Raw genomic sequence first — 25,247 nt, 5'->3', positions numbered from 1 at the left:
AGAGGACACAGAGCATGCACACAACTCCAACAGTTTGTCTGGCTAGAACAGGGTTTCTCAGCCTCAGCATTAAGGATACTTTGGCTGGATAATTCTTTGCCATGTGTAGTTGTCTGGGCATTGTAAGCTGTTTATCAGCACCCCTGGCCTCTGCCCAGCAGATCCCAATAGAACCCCCATTTCCCCAGCAGTGGCAACCAAAGATGTCTCTAGTATTGACAAACGTTCTCCCTCCCCGACCAATTCAGAACCACTGTGAGGACTTTTCAAGTAAAGCAAAAAATATACAAGGACATAATGTAATATGCTGCTAAAGAGAAAAACAGGATAGCTTTCAAAAGACATGACCAAAGCGGATGGGCTTAGCCTGAGCCCCGTGGAAAGTTCCTGAGGGATTTAAGCAGAGCAGAGCCATGCACACAGCCTCGTGTTTTGGGAAAAATCACTTGGCAGCTGCAGTTCGCAGGGGGGTCAGGCTTATCTACAAGAAAAACTGGCTGTTTCAGTTGTCCAGGAAAAAAATGGTGAGAGCCTCAACTGAGACCACGGCAGGAGAACAGGAGGATAGTTGAGAGCTAGAAGGAGGTTAAACCAACAGAACAGAACCATGGTTCTGAAGAAAGATGGTGTCGGCCTAGTTGCACAGATGGGATGAAAGGAACCCTTTCAAGGATTAAGGGAAAGCTAACTGAGAGACCACTTGCTGGAAGCTAAATAGTTAATCACAAGAGAATGATGCTAATCAAATGAACAAGTGTGAAGTGAAAATGCCAACCCCAGTGAAGAAACACTGCCAAAACTAGCACACACAAATGGAGAAAAATGCCAGCAGCAGGAGTGAGATGCTCCTGAAAATGGAGTCTAACTATATTAAAGGATTCAGACAGAGGGAAACAGATGGCCGTTGTGATGTCCTCAGTCACTTGACAAGCTGGATAAATAATTGTTGCCAGGGAAGAAATAATAAAAGCACGATTTTGCCAGCATGAGCTGCTGCCATGGCCTTTGGTTCAGAGCATGCTTCTGGAGGCGAGGAAAAAGAAAATAAATATGGAATGATGAAGGGAAATCAATTAACCTCTCACAGATGGGCCTTCAACATCCTACAGACTGTTATTATCACTAATATGAAAGGTTAAACACGGTGGGAAAAGAAATAACACAGAGAGGGTTGTGCCCAGGGTTTTATGTGACAACCTCACAGCAGCAGCACCCGAAGGGATCATGGAACAGCTATGGAGGATGGGACTTGGACCAAGGCAGCCAGGCCTGTGCCTGGGAGTTCAAGCCAAACTCCCTGAGCATGGAAAGTCATTTATAAGGCTGGACTGAGGCAGTTATGGGGCCTGAACATTGACCCGAAAAACCCACGGGGAGTATGTGAGATTTTAGTGGGGGGAAGAGATGGATTGTCTAAAATAGGCTGTTTTCTTCCCATTAAATATATTATTTCTACAAGTTTACATTACACAAAACTATGTTTTGAAGTCAATATTCAGCATAATAGGCTGGATTACAGAACAGAAAGAATACAGAAAAGACAATTATGTATAATAAAATCAGAAGCATTATATAAGGTACTTAAGCTGGAATCTGACTTCATGTAATGGTCAACAAATTGAAATGGATGAGACGGAAGAAGGAGAAGGAGGAGCAGGAGGAGGAAGCAGAAGAAATGAAGAAGGGGAAAGGGAAGGTGAAAAAATAATTTGTAAGCAAAAATCATCATAACATTTTTTTTCCACCAGAAAGAACGTTTATCAAGACAGAGCCTGGGGTGATAATTTGAGCTTCTGCTAATGTCTCTCTTTCATCATTCATAATTGAAATGTTATTGGCATTTCTTGGGCATCTAAAGATGAGTTTAATTTATTTTCATCTTTTCTGAATTTCATATCAATAATATGCATGAAGCCACAGAATACCTAAATGAGACTGCAAAAGCAGTTGCTATAAAGAAGTTAGCTGTATCTTTTATAGCTCTTTACGTGGTTTTATTTCATCCTGATAACATCCCTATGAGAGAGGCAGAGGAGGTGTTATTACCTTCACTTTTTTTCAACAGATACAGCCATACAGATTTACAAGGCCACTGAGGCTTCCAAGCTTTCCCAGGTAGTTGTGTGGAGGTTGGGATTGAAAATCAGGTCTTGTGATTCTGTCAAGTGTTCCTTCTACCCAGAATCAGGAATCCCTTGTCAGTTGCCTCAACACATCTTTGGATAATAATACCAAGTCTCTTTTCTTAACCAATTTACCTTGTGGAGCAATTCTCCAAAACCATTCCCATCCCTAATGTGCCCTACCTGAGTTTCTCCATTAGCCCATATCCCTACTTCCAGACTAGGAAAGTTCACTTCTTCTAGAAACTTCTTTGATTAATTCTACCTTAATTAACCTCACTTTTAGACTAAGTATTTCTTCATTCTTAGTTTGTACCATGTTGAGTTGCATTTTTAAAAAAAAAAGTTGAGTTGCACTTTTTTAAAAAGTGCTTTTAGTTATAGTAAAGGCTTTTTCATATACATTTATGTATTAGTAAAAGGTTTTTAAATATTAAAATAATTTGAAATTTCTGTGTTGTAAGTGAAAAGGGCTGAATATCAACAATTTCATATGGGTCAGCTTCATTTTAAGCACTGTTTTGTGGAGATTATTTGCTCCCAGTTTTTCCTGTCTCTCATTCAAGACACTATGCTCATCGGAGCTAATTCCTTGCCTTAGCCCCAAAATTTAAAAAGGGGTAACAGAAAGCAAAGGAAAAAGAATATTTTCTGCTTTTTAGATATCTCAAAAATCTGGGTATTTAAGGGAAGAGAATGAATTTAAAGAATAGATAAAAGTGTTGGAAAAAACATTTGGGGGTAAGAGCAAGACTTTTCCACCTCCTTGGCTAGCACAGAAAACAAAAGATTAGTCAGACAAGGGAGGGGGAGGAACAGAGTTACAAGGATCAGAGCAAACTCCATGTGTGTATATTTAGCTGGTCTGAGACAAGAGGATTGGATCTGAAGGGAACACAAGTTGTAAGTTCTAGAATTGCAGAGTACCAGGCTCCACTCAAGAATGTACTGCCCATCTCGAGTGGATAGAAGCCACTGGGAACAGGACGCAGCACCTGATGTCTGCTGGGTGGTGACCACCTAATGCTGTCTGCCTCAGAGCTACATTTACTGTCTTTTCATAGTCACTAGCATGGTGCCCCTTGGTCACCCCAAAAGGAATGACTCTACTCTGTGTCCCGAGACTGCATGGCCCCTACTACCTACTTTCTTCGCTATGGACAGATCCTCCCATTTACATCCAGAACCCCACCCCCAAGCCATGTCTACTCAACACTTTTGCAACATGCTTGCCAATTCACCCAAGGCAGACATGTCTTCAGATACGTGTTTCCCATCTTACACTTGCACATGAATTTACAAAGCTCAAAGCACTTTTCTATCTGATCTTTAGATTTTTCCAATAGATTTTTCAAGTAAGAGAAAAAAGTGGTAAGAACTAAATTCTCTCTTTTTAATTCTTCCCACCAAGTTTTCATCAAGGGGCACTCCCCACCTATTAAGACATACGACATTTCTCCCTCATTTTAACATTGTGTTCAGAAAAAGGGAAGAGACTCAATAACTCAGTCATAGAGTCAGTTATCTTCCAGGGGCTTCAAGAAGATTAATCTGGCATTGGTGTGCAAGATGGATGAAGTGGTGAGAAGCCAAGTTTTGGGAGGTTTTTACAGTAATCCAGGGAGGAGGTGACCTCTTCGGAGGTGTCTTATAGCACTGGGCTTTAAAAATGATAATTATTTTAGTGATTTGTTATCTAAAACTTGGGCTAGTCACTAGAACAAATAAAGTATTTAGTCATATATTTCTCATTCTTTGGTGTGCTGAAATTATTGGGCCAGAGATGATTTATGTCACATCTGTAAAGGGCCAAGACAGACTGTTGAAAGATCAATTTCACAGAGATTGCTTCCTTTTGTCATTAACAGTCTTCCTCCCCTTTAAACTCCTTCCCATGGCTTCTCAGGGGCATGTCAGAACCCTTATCTGAATCGTAAAGGATTCTGGCTTTGTAGCTATTTGTTGATAAAACAAAAACTGACTTTCAACAGAAGTTAGCATGGGGGGAAGTCAAACGTGGAAGAGAGCGTAAAACCTCCAACATTTTCATGGGCTTTGAAGCAAGACTTGTTCAGAGACTGCTCGAGAGTATCTTGGTATCAGTAGACTGTGAGCATAACTCTGCTCACAAAGTACTTGCACATTGTTTATCCTGAACTTTATTTTCCTCTTTATTGCCTACTTGCTCAAGACAGAAATTGAACATTGTTCTCATTTCCCTCCCTCTCCTTCAACCCACACATCCCATCCAATCACCGATTCCCATAGCTCGGCAGCTCTCAAATTTTAGCATGCATCAAAATAACTGGGCAGGCTTATTACAGCAGATTGCTGGGCCCCAGCCTCAGAGTTTCTGGGATAAGGCCTGAGAATTTGCATTTCTAACAAACTCTTGGTGGTGCGGTCAATTTAGAGACCATACTGCTGTGAACTGATTCCTGAGTGTCTTTCACGTTCATCCATTTCTGTCCATTCCTATGCTATTTTAATTCAGGCCACTACTGTACATCAGCTGTATTCTGGCAGTGATCTCCTTTAAAAAACAAATCTGATTAATTCACTCTTGATGAAAACGTCAGTGGCTTTGTAGAGACCAAAATATGATGCCATCTTCCTCGTCTTTGCCTTCCTCAGAAGCAACAATGTAATGCTTTATCTGATTCTTTTGTTATTTCCCCATTTCAAAATAAGATAGTTGGATTACTAGCTCTTACATTTTTAGTCTTCACCTTGTCTATTGAGTTACCACTATAGGAACAAAGGACTTGGCTTTCTCTTGAACTTGAACCCTTCATGACCCCTACATCCTCCCATTCTCTCATTATAAGTATACATCCTTTTGATTACTGTTAACATTCAGGGTTTATATTTATATTATGACTATGTAAATGCTATTCACAGCTCAGCCATTTATAACAGCATTGGTTCCTGAACAACTTTTTGTCTTCCCTACAGCTTATAATGAGCTTGAATCTGTTTGCTTATTTTTTGTTTTTAATTTGTATTGGGGAATATTGGGGAACAGTGTGTTTTTCCAGGACCCATTAGCTCCAGGTCAAGTTGTTCTCTTCAATCTAGTTGTGGAGGGTGCAGCTCACTGGCCCATGTGGGAATCAAACCGGTGACCTTGGTGTTATGAGCACTGGGCTCTAACCACTGAGACAACCGGCCGCCCCATGTTTGCTTAATTTTTTATATACGTGTTGTAATTTAACTTCAAACATGTTTTTAGGTTTTCAAATCTCATCTTATTATATTCAGATACATCAGGAACTCTATTTTACTTTCCTGAGGAAGTTTATCTAAAAGACTATTATCTGCTTCCTTCTGGACTAACGCCTTCTGTGTACAGCTGTCATCCTGGCTTCTCCCTAAACTACCATCCAGGGTAATTTCTTTGTCTCTCTCTCCCCATGCTTGATCTCTAATTTCTGTATCTGGTGTATTTCTTCCCCAGATTTTCTCTATAGCTTTTGTGAAGTATATTCTCCAGCAGTTTTCAGAGAAACAGAAAATAAATCTATTGACACCTTGTATGTCTTAAATGTTTTTTCTCTGTCCTAATATTTAATTGATAATTTGGCTCAGTATCAGATTTTAAGTTGAAAATAATTTCCCTTTAGATTTTTCTCTATTGTCTGTGGCGCTCTAGTTACCAGCCTTGCTTTTGATAAACTCTTCTGACTGTGACCTTTTATTTTCTTCTGGAAACTTATAGGATATTCTCTTTGTCCTCAGTGTTCTGAAATTGTTCTATACTATTCCTTGGTATGGATCTGGTTTTGATGACCCCTTTTATCTAAAAACTAATATATTTCAGTTTTGGACGTTTTCTTAACTATTCATTTTTATTTTATTTAAATTAAATATTTTTCTCCCTTCCATGTTTCAATGTTCTCTTTTTATGCACCTTAAAAAATTTCATATATATGACACTTACACATATATACATACCTATATGTATACTGGAAATACTACAAATCAATACTTCCCAAATTCACATATTAGAAAAGATAAAAGAATGAAAATCAACAGAGGAAGAGTACATGCATATACTATACACAAATATACATGAATTTTGTTAAATTCAGTGGCACGATATTTTCTTTAGGATTTTTACATTCTATTCATAAGCGAATATTTGTCTAAAATTTTCCTTTTCCATACCGCCCTTGCCTAATTTAGAAGTCAGATTTTACTGTCCTTTGAAAATGGGATAGAGAAGTATATTAGTTTCCTGTGACTGCCATCACAACTTACCACAGAGTTGATGGCTTAAAACAATAGAAACTTATTTCTACAGTTATGGAGACCCAAAGTATGAACTCAAGGTGTTGGTAGGACCACACTCCCTCCGAAAGCTCTAGATGGAAAATCTGTTTTTTGCTTCTTCCAGCTTCTGGTGTCTGTAGGCTTTCTTTGTATCACCCCAATCTCTGTATCTGTGGTCACACTGCCACCTCCTATTCTGTCTGAAAACTCCCTCTATCTCTCTCTCAGAAGGATATATATCCAGATAATCCAGGATAAATTCCTCTAAAAAACAAATCTTTAAATTAAGCACATCTTTTGCCAATACACATGAGGTAATAGTCACTCTTTTGCCATATCAGGTAATATTCATAAGCTGCAAGGATCCCTTGTCTTTTAGGGGATATTATTCAACGTGTTACAAGGAGATTGATTTCTTGTTTTATACTATGGAAAATTGTTATAAAATAAAGATTAATTATTTCATAGAAATTCCTGTGAAACACTCCACAGATTTTGAACCAATTATATATCTAATTACAACAAATCATTTTAAACCAGTTATTTAATTCCTTTAATATGTATAAGTCTAATCAAGTTTTCTTTCCCCTCTGGAATCAGTTTTGTCCAATTTTGTTTTGCTAGAAAATGATTTGGTCTCTCAGTTTTGAAATGGCAGAGTGACATTTTGAACAGTCAGTTATGGATTTTTCCATTGCTACTGCATCTTTACTTATGTTCCCCCTTTCATGCCAAATTCTACTTATGAAAATTTCCTATAATTTCTAGATAAATACTGTCTAAGATGTGACCACTTAATTACTCCAAAAAATAAAACAAATTTGCTTTTGTTAATCCTCTATTGTATATTTGTTTGCAATTTTATAAATTTTTCCTTGCATCATTATTCTTTTTCTCTTTCTACTTCCTTGGGTTATTTGGTTGTTCCTTTTCTAACATCTTGAGTTTACTCTTATTTCAGTGATAATTACCCATTTATAGTTTCTAATATAGAAATTTCTATAAATTTCCCTCTATATGCCAGTTTATCTGCATTTGGGAAGTTCTAATATGTAGTGATTTTATAATTTTTCATTTTAAATATTACAATCTTTTCATGTTAAATGTTACAAACTTTTCATGAGTTATTGAGAAGTACATTTAAAGTTTTCCAAATACACTTTAGCCACTGATTTCTAATTTTATTGCAGTGTCGTTAGAGAATGTGATCTCTATGTTATGAGTTCTTTGATGTTTGTTGAGAATTATATTGACTAATTTTTGCTCCGTTTTTGAAAATGATCCCTATATATTGTGTTGGATGTCCATCTAATATATTTTGTTTTTCAATTTTCTTTTTCTTTTCTTGTTCAAATATGTGTCTTTTGTTGTTCAACTTTATATTGTCACTAATTTTTGATTGCTTGATCTATATAAGAAGAAGAGTGTCAAAAGTCACTCACTATGGTTATGAATTTATGCATATATTTCCTTCTTGTAATTTTTACAATATTTGCTTTATATATTTTGAGTCTATGTTGTTAGAAATACACAATTTCAACATTGATGTACATTTCTGTTAGTCCCTTCAATATTACGTAATAATTATCTTTATCCCTAATACTACTTTTGTTGCCTTTAAGTAATATTCTGTTATGAATAGAGTCCATCAGCTTTATTTATGTGAGTATTTTCAAAGTATACTTTTAAATAGTTTATTTCAATGTTTGGCGGGGTCATTAGATTTGTGTGTCTTTAAAAAGAGACATAGCTCTTTACATACATTCATAATTGATACTGATGAATGTGAGTTTATGTCTTGCATCACATTTTGGTTTACTCTTTTTCTGCCTTCTATTGTAATGTTCCATTTTTGAATTCACTTATTTCCTTCCTCTAATGGTTTGGAAATTTTATAATTTATAATGCATTTCTATTTAGATTTTAGTTTCATCACCTTGAGCAAATTGCCTAATCTTTCTGTGTCTATGAGTTTCCTTATCTGTAGAAAAAAGTTAATAGTACAATATTCCTAACTGGTTACCGTTAGAATTTAATCAGACAATATATCTAGTACATTCAGATATTTAGCATATTGACTAGCTCATAGTAAACACCCCCCAAAAAGTAGTGATTGTTAATATTTTGAATATTTGCTATAAACGAATGAAAATCTTGTCAGACATTACATTAACTAAAAGATTTTGAGAAGCAGATTGTTTATTCCACTGCAATAATGCAGCTTACTGGTGTGCTGAGAGTTTAATTATGTGACTTCTTGTTAAAGCCTTCAATAAGAAGTCGGAATATCAGCACTGTGGGAAATTGATTAACTCAACCACGATCATCCTGAAAGATGACTCCAAAAATATATGTGACAGTGGTGGCTGAGGAAATCAGCCAGCGTTTGGGAGTAGGAGGACTCAGGTAGAGGGACTCATTTTCTCTGAATTATTAGTCCTGTACAAGAGGGATACCATGTTTCTCTGAAAATAAAACCTACCCATACCATCAGCTCTAATGCGTCTTTGGAGCAAAAATTAATATAAGACCTGGTCTTATTTTAATACAATATAAGACTCAGTCTTATTTTAATATAAAATTTTAATATAAGACCGGGTCTTGTAATGTAATGTAATATATAATATAAAATAATGTAATGTAATGTAATATAATATAATACCGGGTCTCATATTATAATTTTTGCTCCAAAAGACACATTAGAGCTGATGGTCCAGCTAGGTCTTTTTTTCGGGGACACACAGTAATGTGTGATAACCCCATGTAGAGAATCCTTCCTGTTACTTGCTGAGTTTTAAAAATATCTCTTCAAAATTCACTCCAAGGTAATTTTTGTTTTAAACTCTGGGGTTTGGGGCTACTTATTTGCCCTTCAGAACATACTTTTAACAGAATATACCACAGAACAAATCGTAATTTTTATGAAAATGTACTGGAAAGAGACCATTTTGAGGCACTAACTCCGGCATAGGGAAGGATCCTTATCAAATAAGCAGGTAATAGAGGCAAAGACCCACTGCTTATATTTCCACACCCTGAGAAAATAACACATATACTTAGATCAGAGTGGGAAGATACACAAGTATATGGTGCATCTTTCTTTCTCCCCCTTGACCTTGTCTAAATGGCTTATCAGTCAGGTTAATCAAAAGCAGAACTGAGAAAAGAGCAAGTTCAGTAGGTACTCCACTGTCTTCCTCTAGCAACACACACACACACACACACACACACACACACACACACACACACACACACACACACACTTCTGCTTTCAGCCTCTTTCTTTCTCTTTCTACTGCCAGTGTCGAGAACAAAGCTGCTACTTCACAAGGCACCTCATTTCATTCTTGGGTAGCTCTAACAGTTAAAAAGAAAATCCGAACTCCGTCATTCAAAATGCTAGCAAGATCTCACAACTGTGTCATCGGCTTTTATCAGGACGCCTTCTGTGTGTTCATCCAAGGTCCTGAGAATAATTTTGGACAGTATCTGATTCAGAGCAGAGTTTGCAATGCATCACTGCAGACATCTTTGTTAGTCTTATATTAACTTTTGCTCCAAAAGACGCATTAGAGCTGATGGTCCGGCGAGGTCTTATTTTCAGGGAAACATATTAATCTCATACTTAAAAATTTGGCTAGGGTTTTGTATGTTTTTGTTTCTTTTTTCTAATTGTTTATTTTAATGTGTTCTACATATGTACTGGCCTGTGATGGAATACTTTTTTTAAAAAAAAATGAGTCTTTTATGAAAAGAGTTTGAGAAGTACTGATCTGCAGGATACAGTCCCAGCTCTGTGTGATCTACGAGGTCATTTGTGTCCCGATCCCTCTTCAGCTTCATCACCTGCCACTCCCTCGCCCCTTCACAGCACTGTGGTCTAGCCATCTAAAATCATTTGTGGTGCCCTTTTCTGAACGCTGGCCCTTCTGCCAGGAATGCCTTTTGTATTCTCAGCTGGCTGCTAAATTTCCACTGATCAGTCAAGCCAAACCTTTCTGTATGAATCAGTACTCTTAGTTATAAGTGATACAACTCAGATCATTTAAACAGAAGGGAATTTATGGGCAGAGGTGGAGCTGGCTTAAGACTCAATAGGTTCCAAGCATTACAATGATTTCAGTGGGTGTCTGCCCTCTCCTTTATCTCTCTCCCTCTCCCTCCTTCTCCCCCTGTCATTCTCTTGGTCCTACTCTGTTTTACTCCAGACAGGCTTGCTCCATATAACAGAAGACGCTGTAGAACTCAGCTTCCTCAATTCAACTTAAGGCAACTGGAAAGAGAAGATGTCTCCTTTGGCTTCAGAATAAAATTACCTCAGAAAGGATTCTTGTTTTCAATTGGGTCAAGCGCCCACTTTTGACCTTTCGACCAATTACTGTGGCCATGGAGAAAGGATATTCGGTGCAGATCAACTTCCACCCTTCTACTGGAGAGATTATTCTAAAATTTAATTACAGTCATATCTCTCCTCATCTTTAAGACCTCACTTTCCCTTCTTGCCAAATATATATATATATATATATATATATATATATATATATATATATACACACACACACACACACACACACACACACACACACATATATATATATATATATATATATTAAGATGTTTTGTCCTTCATGAGCAAAGTTTGGTGTTTCCCACTGCATTTACTGCTGGAGTTTAAGATGCAACCATTTTCTACATCTGTGCCTTTCACAAGCTGAAATACCCCTCCTCTGATAGTGCAGGAGTGACTCCCTAAACATCTTTGAAAACAAACCAAGGCATTCTCTCTTACAGTAAGTCTTCTCTGGTCATCTCTAAATAAAGATACTAACTACTCATTGATACTATTTTATACTTTGTACACTTTCATTGGTGTTCTTGTAACACTCTATTATAATAACGTGTCTTTCTTTTCTTATAATACATGTTCTCCTAAACACTTTGAGTTTATCCACGTTGTCTGACATGTTTGGCACCTCAGAAGTGCTCAATTTGATGTTTATTGAAACAAATTATAATACTGATCCTCTTTGTATTGCAGATGGACATTTACATAAGTTCCTTTCATACCAAAGTTTGATCTCCTTAAATGCTCAGAGTCCATCATTGCATTCTTAGAGACTAGCCTGGTGCTTAAAACATAGCAAGTGACCAGTAAATGAGTATTGAGGATGAATAACTGAATGAATAAATTGAGAAAAAATAGGTATATATGGAGCACCCTTGATGACTCTACCAAGACTTTATTTGCTAAAGAGAATTGGCTGGTACTGTGGGGTTATACTGGCCATGTCTTTGAGCCTTCCTTCTTTACAACAAATCACATGACTGGTTGGGTACAAGACAGGTAAGCAGAGGCCAGTTTACAAAAGAAATAAAATTGGTTGCTAAGCCATAGCTGAGGCTCATGGCTAGCTCCTAGTTCCACTGTGTTTGTTAAATAACCCCTCAGGTCAACTCACTTGCCTTTTAATGCTTGGGACCCAGAAGACAGGGACCTTCTCTGTACTTCTGGATAACTAACTGCAAAGACATATCCGTCACTGAAAGAACCTTCCATACTGATTATAATGAGGCACGAACTTCCAGCTAATGATCTCGTTCGACGCAGATGCTGACAGCAGGAACTGGGCGTATATTTGTGCATGGGGTTGGGGTCGGTGGTAAGGAAGGGAGAGGGGATGGCTGTGACTCACCACGGTGAATAATAACAAAGTCAGACCATGCGAACCATTGCCATGGTGACAAGTCATTTCCGTCTCTCCAGCATGCACATAGCTTATCATTAGTCATCATCTCCACAATGTCAGGCTGACACAACCTGAGGCGTTAGTAACATCTCAACACTGCAGGCACAGGAAGGTTATATCTTAGCAAGAGCTAACTGAGAACAATCTCTCAGGTCCTTATTTTCAGCGACTCTGTACCACACTGGGAGACTAGAAAGCAGACATATTCAGCTTGGCCTTGATGTGTCTTGTTTGAAAAGATGCCACTGTCTGATGAGAAATAATTACGTTGGAAGGAGCTCTGTTACTTGTAAGAGGATGAGATTTTTGCTATTACTAAGCATTCTACCCTTTATAAAAGTGCTTGATAATTATTGTGTCAGTCTCTGTGAAACCCCCTGGAGCAAGTCCCTATTAAGTTCACTCTTTAATCAATGCACACATGAGCATAGTACTTTCTCAAAATGTTTATTGTGCTAGAATATGTTCTAGAATGTGCTAGAATGATTATGACCTCTAGAATAGAATCATCTAGGCAGAAACTTATGGACAACTTTGAAATACTAGTTTTACTATTATTATTCATTTAGCTATTATGACTACAATTATGTGATTTGACTATACCAATAGGATCACGCTTGCTACCCTGTCTAACATATACTACTCAAAAATATTTGTTGAATAAATAAATGAATGAATGAACAACTGCAGACCTGCAGGTGTATGTTTATCAATATGGTGGCTGGAGTGAAATCCCGAGAAACCTAGGAAATGAAAGGAAACACTGTATCCATTCTCAAATACTTGCTGTTTTCCAAATATGTCAGGCTGCTCAACCTCCAATAATTTGTTCTTTCTGCCTTGAAGGTCCGTCTCCTCTTTGTCCATAAGATAAACTCTTACAGTCTATCCTGATCTCACCATTCCCCAGCTTCAGTCCTTCCCACTGTCTCCTACTAATAGCAGAACTCCCAACTTGTACATTTTTTCTCCCCTACATGCCAACCTGTAAATTGTGAATTCCTTCAGTACTGATTCCACTAACCACCCTGGACTATAATGCCTTCTGCATTTAAAACTTCATCTGGCTCTCTCAAGACCAGATGTGTATCACTCAGCTTTGTATTTCCAGTGCCTATGCAGGACTAAGGACTTTTTTAAAAAAATGATTCCAGTATACATGAAAATAAGATTTAGATGCGGCCAGAATATACACTTGAAGAATGGTGCAACGATTCACATCTAAGTTATTCAAAGTCCCACAGCATGTTAAGTGGTAGTTTCTGAAGACCTCCCAAAATCTGAACCAGGATATATCTAATGCCAATGCCCATGTTCTCTCCAACATATCCTGAAGTGTGTCCAGGGGCTGTGGAAGGGTATTGGAGCAAGGGGAGAAGGTTTCTGAAGGTCATCATTGAATTTGACATTTACAAGTACCTGGGAAGAAGTTGCTTCAGAGAAGTGAGAATAGAAGCAGGGAGAAACAAAACTAAGATTCCATTCCTTTAGATTCCACTGGCCACTAATGTGCCAGGAGAGGATGCCTCTGAAATTTCAAGCCATTTTCCACAGCTGGGGCAAGAAGGCACAAGCACGTTTGCCATTTTGAAAGTAGACCCCCTGGACTCCATGAGAGAAATTCAGTGTTTGCCTCCCACCACACATGAGCACAGAGAGGGCACTGAACAAATACTGAACGAACCAAAGAACATGAAACTGAACCAATTATGTTGCCGGAGTGAAGTTTCTAGCTCTCCTCGCCTCACAAAGCTGTGGGATCTCACATTTTAGCTGCGTTTATTTTTACCTCAGAGTTCTCAAGAGATGTACTGGAGGTAAAACCAGAACTTCTCTGAAGGAATGATTCTTATTCTGAGTCTTATCCCCACTATTCTGTGCGGCGCAAAGGAATTTTCCAAGAGGTCCCTTAAAAGCTTCAAATCTCCAGGTAGTGGGACTTCAATATCTTTTAAACTGTGAAAATCTTCCTCCCCCACCCCTCCCATCTTCCGCCTGGCTGTCTCCCCAGGGGAGATTCACTCAACTGCACAGCATCTTCCCTGCACCTGTGTTTGATCTTGTACATGCCGAACTGCATGCAGTCCTTGGGTCTTGGACTAAAGGCGACTTCCACCTCTTACATAAAGGCTGCTTTGAACACTCTGCCAAGAACTTGGGAGGCACTTTTTTCAAAGAAACAAATACATTTTGTTTCCAGAATTAGCACGAGGCAAGGCCAAGTTTCATTTTTCTTTTCCCTCTACCTGTTCTCTTTCCCTGTCTCGGGCGGAGATGTAGCTAATTATATCCAGAGGCGGGTAAGGCAGCAGTCACCAAAATCACATCTTCACCGGACTCTGCTCTAGAAGGAAATGTGGATCAGGCTTGTCTTCCATAAATGCAAATTAAAATAATAGCCTCCACCTGCGTGGCAGGGCTAACAAGCTTTACAGCATGGTGGCAACAGAGGAAATGTAGTTCACAGGTTCACAATTGGTAAAAATGCACTCTTTCAACTTTGGAGACAGAAACTGATTTTTCTGAGCCTTTTCACCTTGTCCCAAAATGCCTTCGATGTTAAAAATCCCTGAAGTGTCTACATAAAACGAGAAGTTCTGGATGCCAAGACCAAACTTTCTTCCGCCTTGAAGATGATCTGAGTGTCTGGTTTCCTACCAGCAGCATGAGACTCAGTTTTAGCACAGGAGCTGTGCTCAATAGCTTGCACATGAGCAGACTCTGTTACTAGATTTAACCCACGGCCAACACTGAAGAAAATAAAAAGGCACTTGTCTAGTGGAATTTAGTAAAGCCTGAGTGGAATCCAGTTTCCATAGAATGAATATAAACAGAGAAATCATCAGTGGCCTCTCTTCTACAAGGGGCCTTGGGAGAGTTTTCCTAGCCTTATATTCAAAGTCATCCTACCCTGGTAGGACCTCATTCTATGTTTTCCCTGATCTCACATTGCCTTTCAAATTGCATAATTTTTAAATATCTATTTCTCGGCATGTGTATTTTATACTCAAAACTACTGAGCACTTTACAAATACTTTAGTATTTGTAACTTTACAAATCTTGCAACTTTACCAACCTTTACAAATATTCCAAATAGTCCATGTTCTTCATGTATTCAAAAAAATATGTTTTGAGTACCTGCTATATGCCAGCCATTGTTCTAGGGCTGGCCGTTAAAATGTCACAGGGTGTGACATGTGCTAGTGCAGAGATACAGACAATATCAATGTGTAAGTCATTAATTAATTCCAGAAAATACGTGGCAACGGGGAAATGGAATCACGTAGGGGAAAAAGGGTATAGGGCATAAAGAGGGTATAGGGAAGGGTATGTTCAGAGAAAGCTTCTCTGAAGAGCCATCTGAAGTTATCAAAGATGTGAGTCATGCAAAAATCCAGGGAGAGAATCTTCAGAACAGAGAGGCCCAGGAGATCAACAGCCCTTAGCTTCCATCTAGGGAATTTGAGACACGGAAATAAGTGAGGGGGGGAAAAAAATCACAGGAGCTGAGGTCAAACAGGAAGTCAGGGACCTGACTGTGCAGGGCCTTGGAGAACATGGTAACGAGTTTGCATTTTATTCTAAAGATAATGGGGAGCCTATGTGTGTGTATGTTTTAAATACCATGACGTTGGCTATTGGGTGGAGAATAGATGGTGGGAAGCAAGAGTGGAACGAGAGAGACAGGAGGCTCTCACAGAAGTTCAGGTCGAGACGGCAGTGGTTTGTTTCATTTGAAGGCATAGCTGGTAGGTCATAGCTCATCTGATCAGACAATAATTCTTTGAGATGAAGAAACCAAGATTGTTAGGCGGAATTAGGATATATTTGAGGGTGGGTGTTCTAAGAGTTAACCTTACAATATTCTAGAGAGGTGAAAATTGAGCTGACGGGGAAGTCAGACCCTACTGGAAAAAATCAAAAGGGAAATTAGGGCAATTCGATAACTTGGGCTAAAACAGCCCACAACCATTTTTTTCTTTATCTGCTACCTGGAAATTTCCAAGGAAAAGTGTCATTTTGGCTGACTCTTGCCAATAACGACCTCCTCCTTTCTCCATTCAAAGTGTCTCTACATTGAGAAAGGCTCAGAAACTCCAGTCCATTCCTTACTTAGATTGTTTATGTTACCATTTGGTGTTTGCTTCTCTCTCATCACTGCTGATGAGTCACCACAAAAAAACAAAACACAACAAAAACAACTGCTTTTACAAACTTCCATAGCTGCCTTTGTTGCTCTGTGTTGACAAGAAAGAATGCTGTTGGCAAAATTTGACGGCAGCTGGCTGTTTTGTTTTGTTTTTTTTTCGTTTTTTTTTTTGGAGAACCCAAAGGTGAATATAAATAATTTAAAACAGCTTTGATGATCTGTCTGTTTCTTAGCTAAATGAATAAAGCTAAGATTGAAGAGAGAGAAATATTTTTAAAACTGAAGGAAAATATAAAATTTGATTTGGCTTAACAAATATTCATTGAGCCGTCAGTGTGCAAGGAAAAAAGGATTAAAAGCCTATATTTACTGAGTACTAAGTGCCTTTGTACACTTGAATCCTGAAACGACACAATGCAGTAGGTAAAATTCTTATCATTTTATGGATGAGGGAATGAAGAGGTTTAGAGAGGTGAAGGAATCGCTCTTATTCCCATATCTAGAAAATGGCAGAGAGGGCCCCCAGCTATAATACCTGATTCTAAAGGTCATGTTCTCCAGGATCCTATGGAATGCGTCTCAACTAAGGAGCTCACTAGGCATTCACTATCTAGTGCTGTGGGATGAGGAAAGGCTGTTAACAGCCAGAAGTGATTTGGGGTCATTGAGAGAAGTTACATGGAAGAGCTGTCATTTATGCTGGAATTGGAAGGAAAATATACGAGTGCAACAGGAAGAGAGCGTGTCTTTTATAATGAAAAAAGTGAGGAATTCACGCTAGTATCTAATGAATTTTCTCTGGGTTACCAAGCAACATTTTTTGCATATTTATTCATTTTATTGATAACATTTATAGAAAATATATAATATGATGCACATATATTATAAATAAAAGTAATATACATTATATGTCATGATATATAAGGCATAGTATATTGTGTGATATTTAATGTAACTATATATAATTTGATATAAATGTACAAACTTTACATATATTTCAATAATATTCTAGTCATGATACGTGTTTATGTATTTATGGTATATAAACATTATATTTCAATATCTATATTGTATATATAACATTATGTATATATATTTCTTTCACAGACTTGACTAACTGACTTCTTAGGTTGGTGGGAAAGTAATTGTGGTTTTTGCAATTATTTTTAACCTTAAAAACCGCAATGACCTTTGCACCACCCTAACAGTTTCAATTAGTGTAACAAAGAAAGAACCAGAGTGGAAGTCTGAGATGTGAGTTTCCATATTTTTGTCAAGTCCCTTCATTTCTCAGGGTCTCATGCTTCTCCTCAGACAATGAAAGGGCTGGACTAAATATTTCAAGTATCCCTCTCAGCTCTAAAATTCTTTGATTTGGACGTGAAAACTCAGCCAAATGCTCTACTAGGGAGAGAATCCAGGGAGAGGATTTTCTGAACAGAGACGCCAAAGAGGTCAGCAGCCCTTAACTTCCAAATGGTGAATTTGAGACACGGCTGGAAATAAGTGAGGGGAAAAAAGCATAGGAGATGAGATCAAACAGGAAGTCGGGTGCACGCATGCCCCATGGTTGTAACTACTTGCCTATGTGCCTGTCAGCCCTTCTAGACTATGAGCTCCCTGAGGTGAGGCATGCATGGTGTCCTATCCACCTTCAACTCCAGCATCTAGCCCACTGCAAATGCTCAATAACTAAATATTGCTTTCTTACACAACACTCTGTTTTAGGTGATTCCGTATCATTTTTTTATTTGGAAAGATTTCACTCCAAATACACTTCCTTTCTCATTATTTCAAAGTAGTTCATTTGCAGCTTAATAAAAATAAACAGTTCCTGTCAGTTGGGGTTTATGTTGGAATCCCTTGTCAGAATGTTGCTAAAAAGACTTCATAATTACTACATATTTATCCTTCCAATGAGAAATCCCAAAACAATTTACTAAGAAAGCTATTACTTCATAATTCAGGCTGAGGTACAAAGAGATCAGCCACTTATTGAGGGTTCATAAATTATTCAGTGATTGGAACTTGGGCTTCTGCGTCCCAGAATCACAACTTTCTATATAAACCCAAGAGAGCAGGCAAAGGAAACAGTATTCAGAGGTTCTGTGTACCCAGTATACTTAGCATAATCAGTTTACCTGTGTCAATTTCATTACCGTTTATAAATAGGGATGCTGCCTCACAGGAAAAGAAAAGCTTCCCTACTCTTCTTCCATCTTCAAGCAGGATAATTCACCATTCAAATCTATTCTGAAAGGGGCACAGAATTTATTTCAGCGGCTCTGAGAAAGGAGGAAGCTCTCTGCAGAAGCAGCTCCTCTGGGGTTTGATTAGGGTTGAAAATGTCCTAGGTTAGGTGTTCTATGTCCCTCAACCATTCATTCTGGCTGCCTTCTTCATCAAAACCATGCTTGAAAATCCCTTTATCTTCCTTTGACCCTGCTAGGCTGCTACCCAAAGGAATACACTAATCCCTCTCAGCCTGTCTGGAGAGATTTAGCTCTCAGTCAAAGGAGTTTCAGAAAAAAAGATTTTCTGCAGTCCGGGAAGGAAATATATTGTTGTCTATAAAGAAGTGGGTCACGTTTACTTGTTTTTGTGAGTGAGTTGGATGTGCCTCAGGAAATTTAGAAACATATATATGGGTGTTATCATCACTTCAATATTTTAGGGAGAAGAGAAATCATAAATTTGTATAAATTTGAATAAGGCAAACTGCATATTCTGGAAGAGCTTGAATGAGGGAAGAGCTTGAATGAGCACCTAAGAAATGCTCCTTTGTTACTTTTCAGCACAAAATTAATTCAGATTAAGAAAATTGTGCTTAGTGAAAGCCCTAAGGGAATTTGCTTTCATGATTAAAAAAATAATTCTTAAAATTAGATTAACTTCATGGTATGATATAAAACAAAATTTCTCGGGGGTACTTTAGAATTTGGCTCATTCTTTGTTTCACCATCATTTAAGATATTCCTTTTGCAAACTTATTTACACTTTTCAACTGCACAAAATTTGTACCTAAGAAAATAGCATGGAAGAAGCAAATTGTGTCCTGGAAATAATGCACACTTTGGAATCACACCTGGTTACAATTACAACTTAGCCATTGCTGGTTAGATGGACTTGGGGATATTTCCTAACCTCTCTGAAATTTCAGATTCCTCTTCTGTAACAATGATGACAAAATACTTCCCTTGAGAGATTGCTGTGTGAATAACATATTCACAGTACCTAGCAGCTGGTAGAAATTTTAAAAATGATGTATTTTTAAGCCAAGTCTTGTCCCAGTTTCCCTAAATGCCAAAATAATTGAGATTGAATTAAAAAGGTATTTACTCTGTGTTATTTATCTCTTTGCTCTGCTGACCTCTTTTCCCATGGTTTAGGCATTTCATATATTTCCCATTATGTTTCTCTAATAAATACTTTTAAAATGTGACTTGCGGTAAATTGGAAAAAAAGAGTTGACTTTCTGTTTTCCTTTGGGAAAAGAAAATGTCAAATGACAATTACTAAAAAAACAGTCACCTTTCCCTAACTCCAACACTATTGCTGATTTACAGATATTCAAACTCACAGTTGTTTAACTCAAATGGTAGAGACACGTATGATGAATTTGGGGATTAATATGGTGGAATAAAACATATTAAAATTTTCTCATCTCTATTCCTTGTTTAGTTATCAATCATCTTTATGACTTGGAATAAAAACAGCTGAGTTCTCTAAGAATCATATTCCTTAACAACAAATGAAAAAGTATTACTACAATGATTAAAACTTGAAATAGCTGCAGAGACCAGGCAAACATTCATGAGGCAAGAAGCTCAGCTGGGTATGATAGTAATTATTGGCAACTAGTTCAAATTAAAAAAAAAAAAATGTGGTCTAATCAGTGACCTCCATTTAGATGATTTTGTCAGTTTCCTCCTGCTCCGATTCATCGGAAACAGGCCTGGGGTGTAATAACTGACTTTAACAGATTACTGTTCATAGAGCTCAGTGTGTCTATTATTACCAGGATCTTGTAAGAATAAAAAAATTCTTAGAATTTCTGATCAGTGGAAATCATCAAAGATACAGAAAGATAACATACCTACACTAGAGCATAAGAAAGAGGGTGATGAAAGAAATGTCTCTAGAAGGCCATTTGAAGATCATGAATCACATATCATTGCTTTCCAGGAGGAAATTACAATTCCTCAGTATTGATGATTCCCCCAAATTCTTTCCTGGACTTAGGAAACTCAGCATTACATCTACAAATAGTCAACTTGTCTTGATCCTTTCCCTATATTGAGATGTAACTATATGCATCTTTACATGAGAAAAGTATATGTATTTGAATATGTAATTGACTGCCCTATTCCCTGAAGTAAAGGGTAGAGCCTGGATTCTTTTACTGGTCTTGTCACTCCCAGTGATATTGTATTTTTTTTATTAAAATATAGTTAATACACAGTATTATATTAGTTTCAGGCATACAGCATAGATATTCAACATTGATATACTTGTTGACCACCACTCCAAGTCTAGTAACCATCTGTCATTGTACAAGGTTACTAAGATATTATTGACTATATTCCCTATGCTGTACATTACATTCCAGTGGTTTATTTATTTTATTACTGGAAATTTGTACCTCTTATTCCCCTTCACCTGTTTCACCCAGTACCCCAATCCTTTACCCCTCTGGCACCATTAGTTTTTCTCTACATCTATGAGTCTGTTTCTGTTTTGTATTGTTTATTCATTTGTTTTGTTTTTTCGATTCTACATGTAAGTGAAATCATATGGTATTTGTCTTTGTCTGAGTGATACTGTATTTTAAGTGTTTTTTCTTTAGGTGAATACTTGATCTTTGGTGGCTAATTTAAAATCTGTGACTCTTGGCTGTGCATTTTGTCTGTAGGCATAGAGGCTCATATCCAATGACATAAGAGCTTACAGGAGACAAAATACACTGACCCATAATAACTCCACAACTCTAAGCAAATAGCCAACTTGCAATAACTGTTTTAACTGAGCAGCACTGCAAGATAACGTCAGAAGGCAGTCTGTTTAGCAAGACAAGGCAGGAAAATGTACTTTTGAAGGATAAGTATAGGTGGTGAGTAACAGAATGTCTAAGAGACTGATAAAGGCAAAATAACAGCAACAATCACTTCATTATTAAATGTTAAAGAACATCAAGGAAGATTTATATCTTCTTTTAACTTCACCTTGAGATAGTTTCAAATTCAATTGCTGGGATGTTTTAGAATACAGCAGAAGTTCAGGAGGAGAAAGTCTTTCAGCAGACTTGTGATGATTTAGAGTAGGTTTAATCATTTTCTGATCTCTTCAGGAAGTTGACTGACGGGATTTAAGAAGCGCAATGTACCCTGATTTCATCCTCAGAGAGGTGGAGAGAAGCTGAAAACTCATTATGAACAAATGCATTTGCATGCAGCCTACTTCACATTCAGAGAGCAGAGAATCCCAACTTGGAGTTGGAAACAGAGCATTTAGAATGGAAAACATGGTGTGACTTCTAATGTAATGAACAGAATTCTTAGACCCTCAAGGCATACATGAGCTGTACTCTAGCTGCAAACTTAATCTCCACCTTAAACAACTTTAAAATCTGCATGTGTATATGAATAAGTTGTTTTGAAGTGAAAAACAACTTTTCTGTTTGTCTGGGGATTTTAGTGGGATGTCTTTATTTTCTGAATGTAGTATATCATCTCACACTGCTTCCCTTTTCACACCCTAATTTGCAGGTAAGGGAAATGATCCCCAAATCTCTGTATTATGAATTTGTTTTACCTCTACTTTGAGCTGTTGATAACACTTTCTCTAGAATGAGCTTCCCAGCCATTTTATGCGCATAAGGCCTAATTATCCTCCAAGGCCCAATTGAAACATTACCTCCTTCAGAAAACTTTCCCTTATCTTCCCAAATGGAAGTGGCATTTCCCATTTTGAACTCCCATAGCTTTAAAATGTGCATCATGGTACTAGTTTCTATTTTACATTATAGTCATATGTGCATCATGTTTCTTATTTCCCCTCCTGTTTCCTCTTATTCACACTGCATCTCACAGAGCACCTAAAACAGTCTTTTGTCCTTTATAGGTTTTCCTTACAATTCATCAGAGGAACCTAAAATGACAATCACTGTATTCTTAGGTACACAGAAAAATGTTACATGATGGCCAGTTTTCATTCATTTATTCCACAACTATTTGTTAGGTGCCTGCTGGGTGCAAAATACTGTTCTAGATACTGGGAATACACAGATTAAAAAGATCACTTAATTTGTAACAAGTAACTACATAATCAAGAAAAAATACATAGTTATAAATAGTGTATCCCAAGCTAAATTAAGATGATTTAGTTAGTGAGTGGCTGGATAAGGAGGTACTACTTAAGATGAAAAACAAATGACAAAAAGGAAGCAACTCTGATCAGGGGAAAAAAATACCACAACATTCCAAGAAGAAAGGTGAGATAGAGCAAAGTTATAAGGCAATAAAGTTTGACATATGAGTCAGTCAGGATTTGGACAGGAAAGTAGAAATCATTCTAAATATTTCAAGCAGAAGGGGATTGAATACAAGGGAATAAGAAGCTTTGGAAATCTTTGAAAGGTTTTGAGATCAAAAGTCAGAGATAGCCTTCTGTAGCATTTAGAAAATCTGCACATACAGGAATCAAAGGAAACTACCAACAGAATGTGTAATTCTCAGGAGGACATCCAAAAACAAATTCAAGTGACATTACAACAGGTTTGTATGTTGATGGAAATGATTCAGGAGGCAGGGATCAACTGGGAATGCAGAGGGAAAGCGTAAAATTTCAGACATGTTGTTCTTACAAAGTCTGTAGGGGATGGGACCCAGTGCACTAGCAGAGGGTTTATCTTTGATGGGAGTGAAAACGTTTCATCCAGAGTAAGAAATGAGAAGGCAAAGGTTGTAGGAATAGATGCAGGTGGCACAGTAGGTTTGGAGGAGGAAAAAGAAACTGTTCCTCTTTGGCAGATTTTGTTTCTTTTTAGTGATGCATGAAATGAAATCACTATCTGACAATGTAATGTTTGAAAGAAGAGGTGCAAGGACTGGGGTGAGAAAAGAAGCTATGAAATTGTGATTTGGGAGAATGGAAAAGTTAGAGAAGTGATGTAACATTGCACAGCAATGTTGAGTACCCACATGTGATTTGAAATCATGATTTTAAGAGAAAAGTAGTCATCAACAAGTTTGGGTTTTTTTTCTCCACAAATGTTCAGCTCCTGGAATGCAGGCAATAATATGTAGATAGCCTGATTTAGACTTGAGACTTTGCCAAGTAAACACAATGTAGGGAGATAGGAATGAGGTGTGGAGAAATGAAAGTGTTTGCAAAGGGGTGATGGTAATGATGAACAACAGAAGCTGGAAATAAGAAATGGAAAAACACGAGGGGGCTCATAGGAACCAGCGGTAGTGTCCAGCAATCACACGTTTCAATAAGATCTGGAATTGGTAGAGTATTGATGTAAGTGTGTTGGTAGTACAGGAGGCAGTGGTCAGAAAGTGGGTCAGAGATGGGCAGTGGTTGGTATGAGGTCAAAGATATGACCCTGAAAGAGTTTCAGGTTGCTCAGAGTCTTGGTGAAGCTTTTTACCCCAATAGTGGTAAGAAGACCCTAACCCCTTCCTGCTTATGATTCAAGCTTTCCTTGTGCTTTCTTATACTAGTGTTTCTTATTTGTCTATTTAAAAGAATAAAGATATAAGAGTGAATTGGAAACTAACAAAAACATATAAAAGCCAGTATGAGGTAAAGTAGATAACATAATGGAAAATGAATTCCGATCTATTTTCTAAAATGTCTTTAAAGACCAATTAAGACATTATACTTGAACCTTAAGACCTGAAATAAATTAACAATGCCCGATGTAATAACAAGCCTAACAGGCTGAGTCTTGGCTCCAGGAAGAAAACCCTCAAGAAATGGGGTCATGATTGAGGTTCACAGAATCAATAAGCAGAGAACCCTTTGTTATGCACCTCAGGCAAGAGTTCGAATTACAATGATGGTGATAATTGAAAAGATGGTGAGCAGAGCAACACTGATGATGACAGGAATTGAGCACTTTGTATATGCCAAGCATTTCACACAGCATTATTTTTCCATTTAAGTATCTCAATAATCTATTATATTTTACAGATGGAGAAACAGGAACTCACAGAAGTCAAGTGACATGTCTGAGTGAACAAAGCTACTAAGTTTAAAACTGGGCATTTTGACTCCAGAAGTCGCCCTCTGAATGACTTCAGTGCACTGCCTCTCTAAAGTGTCCATATGTAAGAGAAACATAGAGTGATCTGTTCATTTAACCCCAACTCAAGTCAGTCTTCCCTGTTAGTAACCGAAGACTGACAAATCAGGGGTTACGATGGGAAAAACAAAGGATTCGCACAGACCAGGGTAGGAATTAAAGACTGACTACACATTCACCATAAGATCTTGGACAAATTACTTAATCTCCTTGGGTTTCAGTTTCTTATCTGTAAAGATGGAGATCATATTCAGGCTTTACTGGCATTAACAGAAAAATTAAATGAGACAGCATCTATGTAGCTCATGGCAGACTTCTTCCTTTGTCTAAGGGAAGGGAATGAATCGCGTTCATCCTTATGTTACCTAAATTACCTATTAAGCACCTTGCAGAAAATTAATGTTTAAATTATGTGAGATAATGAATGGATTGATGGATAACACATGACCGGTTTGAGGTTACGGTAGATTGAAAAAAAGGTAGAAGTGTGGAAGAAATATGAAGTACGTTGCTCACTGACTAGCTCTCTGCTCCCAGCCCTACACCTGCTCAGTCCTGATGCAGTTGGGCAGTGTCTTAAAACTAGTTTTGGCCAAAGAACTATGCATAGAAGTGATGTGTGTGACTTCCGGCCCAAAGCATTT

This window comes from Rhinolophus hipposideros, assembly GCF_964194185.1.
Source record: "Rhinolophus hipposideros genome assembly, chromosome: 13".
NCBI lineage: Eukaryota > Metazoa > Chordata > Mammalia > Chiroptera > Rhinolophidae > Rhinolophus > Rhinolophus hipposideros.
This window is presented reverse-complemented; position numbering follows the sequence as displayed.